The sequence below is a fragment of the Erigeron canadensis genome, chromosome 5 (assembly GCF_010389155.1).
Source record: "Erigeron canadensis isolate Cc75 chromosome 5, C_canadensis_v1, whole genome shotgun sequence".
Taxonomy (NCBI): Eukaryota; Viridiplantae; Streptophyta; class Magnoliopsida; order Asterales; family Asteraceae; genus Erigeron; species Erigeron canadensis.
This window is the reverse complement of record NC_057765.1, coordinates 22,406,731-22,414,505: the sequence shown is the minus strand read 5'-3', so window position 1 is coordinate 22,414,505 and position 7,775 is coordinate 22,406,731.

Here is a 7,775-nt window from a genome sequence, read left to right as displayed (position 1 = left end):
CCATGAATGCATCAACTGTTGTTTTAATCAAGATGGGACCCCTAGGTTAACACCCAAAGAGAAAGATCATTGGTCAGAAGAAGATCATCGTTTGGCTGACCTAGATTCCAAATTACAAAACATGATTCTCTTTGCTGTCCCAGAAAGTTTGAAACCCACTCTTGTTTTACTTGATAATTCTAAGTTGATGTGGGAAGAATTGCTAACACAATTTGAAGGAACAAAGGAAACTGTCACCACAAGAAAAGTGTCTTTGAATAAAAAATATGAAGCATTTTTTGCATTACCAAATGAATCTTTAACTGAAACATCTTAGGTTTACAATTTGGTCAATCAATTAAAAGCTCTTGGTGTCACAAAAGACAAAGAAATTTTGCTTGAAAATTTTGTGATTTTGCCTTCAAAATGGGAAAATTTGATCATGGTGTTAAGACAAGGCAACACCTTCACAGCCACACTCTGGCCTCTCTGTATGGTGCTTTTAGATTTACTGAGGAAAACAAAGCAGAGAGAGCTGTGGCTGAGCAAGATGCAAAGAATCATTCATCTACCAAGTCAGCTCTGGTTCATTATTCTGAACCACAAGATACTGCCTACTATCTTCTGAGAGTGATCAGTCTGACTCTGTGAAGAAGATAGTAGCTGAACTAATGAAGTTGGTATTTCTGATTATGCATCACATGAATGTGATGAGGATGATGATGATGATCTGGTTGCTATGATTGCCAAAACCTTTAATCGTTTTAAATTTAAAACCAAAAGAAATGGCAAACAATTTTCTTCAAACAACACTGTTGATAAGTCCAATCTTGAATGTTTTAAATGTGGAAAAAAAAGGACATTTATGAAGGAATGCAGATCATCACAACCTTCCTCATCACACACTGCCCCTAACCACTCTATCTTTCAAAAGCCAGATGATGGGTACAAAGCCAAGTATAAGAAGCTGAAAGCCCACATGGCAATGATTGCACAAGAAGAATCCAACAAGAATAGCTGTATGGTAGCAGACACTGAAAAATGGGAGGATTCTGACGTGTCATCTGATGAGAAGAAGAAGTAAGGGATATGTGTTCATGGCTCGTGAAGATCATAGTCATGTTGTTAAGTCTGATGTGGAATCTGGTCGTTGGGTGGATATTATCATGAAAAAGGTTAGTGAGTTTGGTTTTGAGAATGATGAAGGACTAAAACTGGATCTTTTAGTTCGAATTGAGGCCGACATATCATATGTTGAGACTGTGCGTTCAGAAAGTATTAAAAATTTTGAAATAAACTCTTTAGAACTGAACGCCAGTCAGGCTAGATTGAAAGAACTAAAAGATGTTCAGTTGACCTTGAAAAGTTATCAGTCAATGGTTTCAAAATTAGAGTTGGAAAAGGAAGAACTGAAAATCATCTTAGAAAAAGAACAAAAAATAATAAAATCTTGGATGAAATCACCTTTTCCAGAAGCTGCCATAAAGAAAACTTTTGAGAATCAAAGAATCGCCTATGGCACTGGTGATCTTCATCTTGCTTCTATAATAACTGATCTTGATGCTCTTCCAAAAGAAATGAGACCAGAAATTGTTTTTAAAGATCTTGGAAAATTAAAACTGATAACTGATCAAGCCCAGGAACAACCTGAGGGCAAATCTGAAGCATGTCAGACCAGTGCTCAGAAAAAGGCTAAATCCAAGAAGCCTTCCCCTCAATCTTCAAATCAGGTTTCCAAGAACCAGAAAAAGAAGAAGAATGTCATCCCTGCTGAGCCTTCTACCTCAGATTCTGGTAGAGCTCAGGTGTCTAATCAAGAATCTATTTTGTTAAGAATTGAAAGTCAATTTCAAAATTTGGCTAGGCAAGTGCAAAGCTGTAATGCACGATTAAAAAATGTTGAAAGCACTCACTAAAATCCCAAACAAAACCCAAAACCTTTTTCAAAGAAAATTAAACAAGAAAGACAAAATCTGAGAAGAAAAAGGTTTCTGAAGTCGTTAAACCAACTGTCTTTGTGTCATCTGAAATTATGACTGAAATCCCTTTGATCCATCTGTTCCCATATACCAAAGAAATCTGAGGCTGTTCAGGGAAAGTCCAGTGAACCCATAAGATGGGTTCCCAAAAAGAACTAATCTTTGTGTATGTGCAGGGTGACCGCAAAAAGAACACTTGGTTCTTGACAGTGCTGCTGGCAGAACCATGACTGGTAACAAATCCCTGCTAGAGGAATATAGGGTGCAAGAGGGGCCTCAATAACTTTTGGTAATGACGATCATGGACAGACTGAAGGATATGGTATTGTGATAACGGTCAGGTCAAATTCACAAAAGTTGCATATGTGAATGGTTTGAAATATAACCTGATCAGTGTCAGCCAACTTTGTGATGATGGCTTTAAGGTTTTATTTGATATTTCACAAGGCACCATATTCAACAGAGATTGGAAGGTAGTAATGATTGCTCCCAGAAAAGGAAACATTTATGTAGTAGATATGAACAGTGCTACTTCTGAACAATGTTTCTATACAAAGGCTGATGAGGACACCAATTGGTTGTGGCACAAAAGGTTATCCCATCTCAATTTCAAAAATATAAATAAGTTGTCAAGAAAACAACTTGCTGATGGGATACCAGCCATGTCTTTCAATAAAGACAAGCCATGTCCAGGGTGTGAAATGGGAAAGAAGAAAAGAGCATCTTTCAAGACCAAGCAAAATTTCAGCATCACTGAACCACTTCATATGCTACACATGGATCTCTTTGGTCCTGTGAATGTTCAGACAAGAGCGGGGAAGAAGTACACTCTGGTTGTAGTTGATGAATATTCAAGATATTGTTGGGTAATCTTCCTCAGAAATAAAAGTGAAGCTGCTGCTGAAATTATTGCCCTCATCAAACAAATTGAACTCAAGCACAAGCGAAAAGTACGTCAGCTCAAAAGTGATTATGGCACTGAATTCAGAAATTCCACTCTGGAAACCTTCTGCACTGACACTGGCATATCTTAGAACTTCTCCTCAGCACATACTCCAGAGCAAAATGGTGTTGTAGAGAGAAAGAATCGAACGCTGATAGAAGCTGCCAGAAGTATGTTGAATGAATCAGGTCTTCCAAAATGTTTTGGGCTGAAGCTGTTGCAACTGCTTGCTACACTCAGAATCGTTCCATTTATGTCAAAAGACATAAGAAGACTGCCTATGAAGTACTCAGAAATAGAAAGCCTAATATTGGATATTTCATGTTTTGGATGTCCAGTATACATTCTGAATGATTCCAGCAAATTGGGCAAATTTGATGCCAAAGATGATGAAGGTTACTTCCTAGGTTATTCAACAATTCGCAAGGCCTTTAGAGTCTATAACAAAAGACTTGAAAAGGTTGATGAGTCAGTTCATGTTACCTTTGATGAATCAAATTCTGCAATCTTTGATAAGCCAGTCTCTGAACCACCTTCAGAAAATCCTTTCAGTTTGGTGATTCTGATCAAAATGACAAATCTGATCAGTCACCTGAACATGTTTCTGTTCAACCCAGTTCAGAACCAACTACTAATCAGTAAAGTAACATTCCATTTTATCCTTCAGTCACATTCAAACTACCTACTGAATTGACTATTGGATCAGATGTGCGTGCTACTCCTCAGATATCAGTATCCTTTGAAATATCTCAGAACGAAGAATTTCATGATGCAAATCGTGATTTACAAGATGATGAAGAAGATGAAACTGAAATAGTTTATTCTGATCCATCTTCTGAAGTAGGACAGAGGAGTTCTTGCACTGATATCATTGTTCATCCTGGTCATTACTCTAAATGGACTCGCTCACATCCAATTGATCAAGTGATTGGCGATCCAAGTAGAGGGGTTCAGACCAGAAGAGCCACAAGCGATCAATGCTTATATGTCAGCTTCTTGTCACTGATAGAACCGAAGAAGATTGACGAGGCTTTGAAAGATCCAAGTTGGGTTGAAGCCATGCAAGAAGAGCTCAACCAATTTGAAAGGAACAATGTTTGGGAGCTTGTTCCATGTCCCCCCAATCTGAAGAAAGAACCAATTGGGACAAGATGGGTCTTTCGAAACAAGGTAGATGAAGATGGTCATGTAATCAGAAACAAGGCCAGACTTGTTGCAAAGGGTTATGTACAAGAAGAAGGAATTGATTTTGATGAGACTTTTGCACCAGTGGCAAGACTAGAAGCTATCAGAATATTCTTAGCATTTGCAGCTCATCATGAGTTCAAGGTCTACCAAATGGATGTCAAAAGTGCATTCCTGAATGGAGAGCTAGAAGAAGTTGTGTATGTGTATCAACCTCCAGGGTTTGAAAGCAAAGAAAAACCTCACTGGGTGTATCGACTGAACAAAGCCTGTATGGTCTGAGACAAGCACCTAGAGCCTGGTATGATACTCTAACTTGACATCTTTTAGATAATGGTTTTCGTAGAGGTGCTATAGATAACACTTTATTCATCTTGCATGAGAAAAGTGATATCTTACTTGTACAAGTATATGTTGATGATATTGTGTTTGGGTCTACAAATGAAAAATTGTGTGACAAGTTTTCAAAAATTATGTCTTCTGAGTATGAAATGAGTATGATGGGTGAATTGACATATTTTCTAGGTCTTCAAGTAAAACAAACCAGTGATGGTATTTTTATTAATCAAGAAAAATATGTCAAAGATTTATTAAAGAAATATCAATTTGATTCAGTCTCATAAAGATACTCCAATTTCTGCACCATTAACTTTGGACTCAGATCCTAATGGAAAACCTGTCGATCCCACAAAGTATCGTGGTATGGTGGGATCATTGATGTACTTAACTGCAAGTAGACCAGACATAATGTTTGCAACATGTCTTTGTGCACGATTTCAATCTGATCCTAGAGAAGCACACCAGAATGCAGTAAAAAGAATTTTCGATACCTGAAAGGTGTCCCCAGACTAGGTCTTTGGTATCCAAAGGCTCAAGTCTAGATCTCATGGGATATTCAGATTCTGATCATGCAGGTTGTAAGATAGATAGGAAAAGTACCACAGGTGGGTGTCATTTTCTTGGTGGCAAATTAGTTAGTTGGACAAGCAAGAAGCAGACTGCAGTATCATTATCAACTGCTGAGGCTGAGTACATTTCTGCAGCAAGTTGTGGTGCTCAGATTTTATGGATGAAAAATCAACTAACTGATTATGGTGTTAAGTATACAAGAACGCCAATATTTTGTGATAACACAAGTGCCATTGCAATATCTCATAATCCTGTCATGCACTCTAAAACCAAACATATTGATCTCAGGTACCATTTCATTCGTGATCATATTTTAAAAGGTGATATTGAAATTCATTTCATTCCCACTGATAAACAACTGGCTGATGTGTTTACAAAACCTTTAGATGTCAAAACTTTTAAACATCTCATCAGTGAGTTAGGAATGCTAAATCCTGTGTAGCAATTCAGGGGGAATAGACAAAAATGTTTTTACAAGAAAAAGAAATTTTTCTTTCTGAGGGGGAATTTTTGCCTCAGAAAGTACTTTGTCTAAAATATCTCAGAAACTGAAGGACTTCAGAATTTCTAGAATATGAGAAGGTTCAGATTGCACTTCCTTAACCTTTCTCAAAACTTTAAATTATTCAATCTGAAGTCCATCAAAACCTTTTATTATACAATGGATACCTAGCTGACAAGTAGACACGTGATTTTTACTGTTCCAGGATACCTTTTTGCTGACGTGTCATACTACTTGCGCCGTAAAGGAAAATGATAATTGCTTTTGCATTAAAAATGGTTGAATTTTTCTCGAAAAAGTGGGGTCATGGCCGTTGTTGCATTTAATGCGGACGTGTCGCCAAAAATTATTTCGGACTTCAAACCCGATCAAAATTACCATCAATAAAAATCATTATATTTCATTGGGTTTGCATTCCCAAGTTTTTTTTTATTTATTTTCAACGGAAAATCCTTTTGAATTCCTTGAAAATATATATATCTTTTTCCAAGATTATTCCTTCATTTACTTCATTCTTCATTTACTCTTAATCATATTTCTCTCTCATTCTCTCAAATATTCATTTCATTCTCCTTCATAACTTCAAACCCTAAATTTTCTTAACACATTTTCATCTCCTTTCTTTCTTTCATTCTATCTCTTTTTAAATGGCTTCTTCATCGACCGTTAAAGAACCTAAAACACTCATTGCTTTCGAATACTCTCCACCCAAATCTGCTGTTAAACCCAGTTCTCAATGGCCAAAAGACTTTGAATCTATAACCATTCGGTTTAATATGAACAATTTTAAGGCAGCCCTAAATGCCAAATCTGAAGGGGTTCTGGGCAGATTAAACGTGTTTCTTCAACGCTGTCCCATTTCCTACGCTCTAACTGCTGATCCAGAGCGTTTATACCATCGTTACTTGCTGGAGTTTTGGTATACGGCCGAAGTTACCAAGGATGAGAAGTCAATAGCATTCACGCTGAAGGAAGGTACGGTGAAGTGTGTATTGACGCTTGACGATTTCAGGGAGGCGCTCAGGTTGAATTATTTACCTCCCAACACCCCATATATGAAAAGACAAAAAGGGTTAACTGAAGACAGGGGTTAATTATTACTTCAGGGAAGTTTTGCTGGTTATTGGCCACAATCAAATTCTTGATGATGATGGCAACTTGAAGACATCTGGCCACATCTTCATTGCTGGTTTCAAGGGGTGCTGGAGATATTTTTGGCCACAGATTGTAGACTGTCTTGGAGGGAACAGTGGAGGACTGGATCAAATTTCGTTGATCCAAGTCGAGATGGGCTATTATCTATGGCACGGGATGAAGGTGGATTTTGCTGAGATGCTGTTTGCTCAGCTGTTGACTAAGTTGAAGGGGAAGAGGAGCATTCACATTGCCTTCCCTAGATTTTTAAGTATTTGGTTTTTGGCAATTCTGGGAAAAGGATATTCTGATAACCTTTAGGAGAGCTCTCAGACGGAATTTTGCAAAGACCTCTCCAAGCTGACGAGTCTGAGGACGAACCTGAACTGTCCCCTGCAATGCTTCAGGTACTTAGTCACAATATTAAAACTGACGCAGCACGACCTGCTGGCTCAGAAAGATCACTGGGCGGGTCAGAAAAGAATGTGAGACCCACCAGTCGATCTAGTGGCAATTTGTTACACTTGTTTAAACCTAAAACAAGTTCTACCCTGCCACCTTCATCTTCCATTGACCAACTGAGGATCTCCCAAAAGATTCCTCAAGATCTCCAAAGGGTTTATTAAAACTGCGTCCTTTTAGGCAATCCTTACAACCCAAGGATACTAGTACCTAAGCTCAGCCTTCTGAAACCTCAAAACAGGTTTCAGAAGAAGGTCAAATGGGAAACCTACAAGCAACCATCTCCAAAACTTCTTTAGGAGGAGATGGTGAAGATATTGGTGTGTCAGCCCAACACACATTAGAAGTTGAGTTTGCACATGCACTCCCTGTAACTTCACAAATCTTACACTCTTTGCATGCACAAACTTTTGATGTTTCTCAGGTGATACCCAGAGAAATGGAGGTTTCAAAGTCTACGTCCAATGAAGAGACTCTTGGATCCAGCACAAGAGTTACTGAGGCACAATTGGTATCGTCTGAAGTTGTTCCAACTCTGACCAGTGACGATGCACCTGCTGAAGCAGCTGCTGAACTGGGTGCTGGCTTGGATTCTGGGAATCAAGACCAGAGCATATCTTACCAGAATCTAAACATCTGGGATGACGATGAGCTTCCTGAGGGAAACCTTGAGGACTTTATT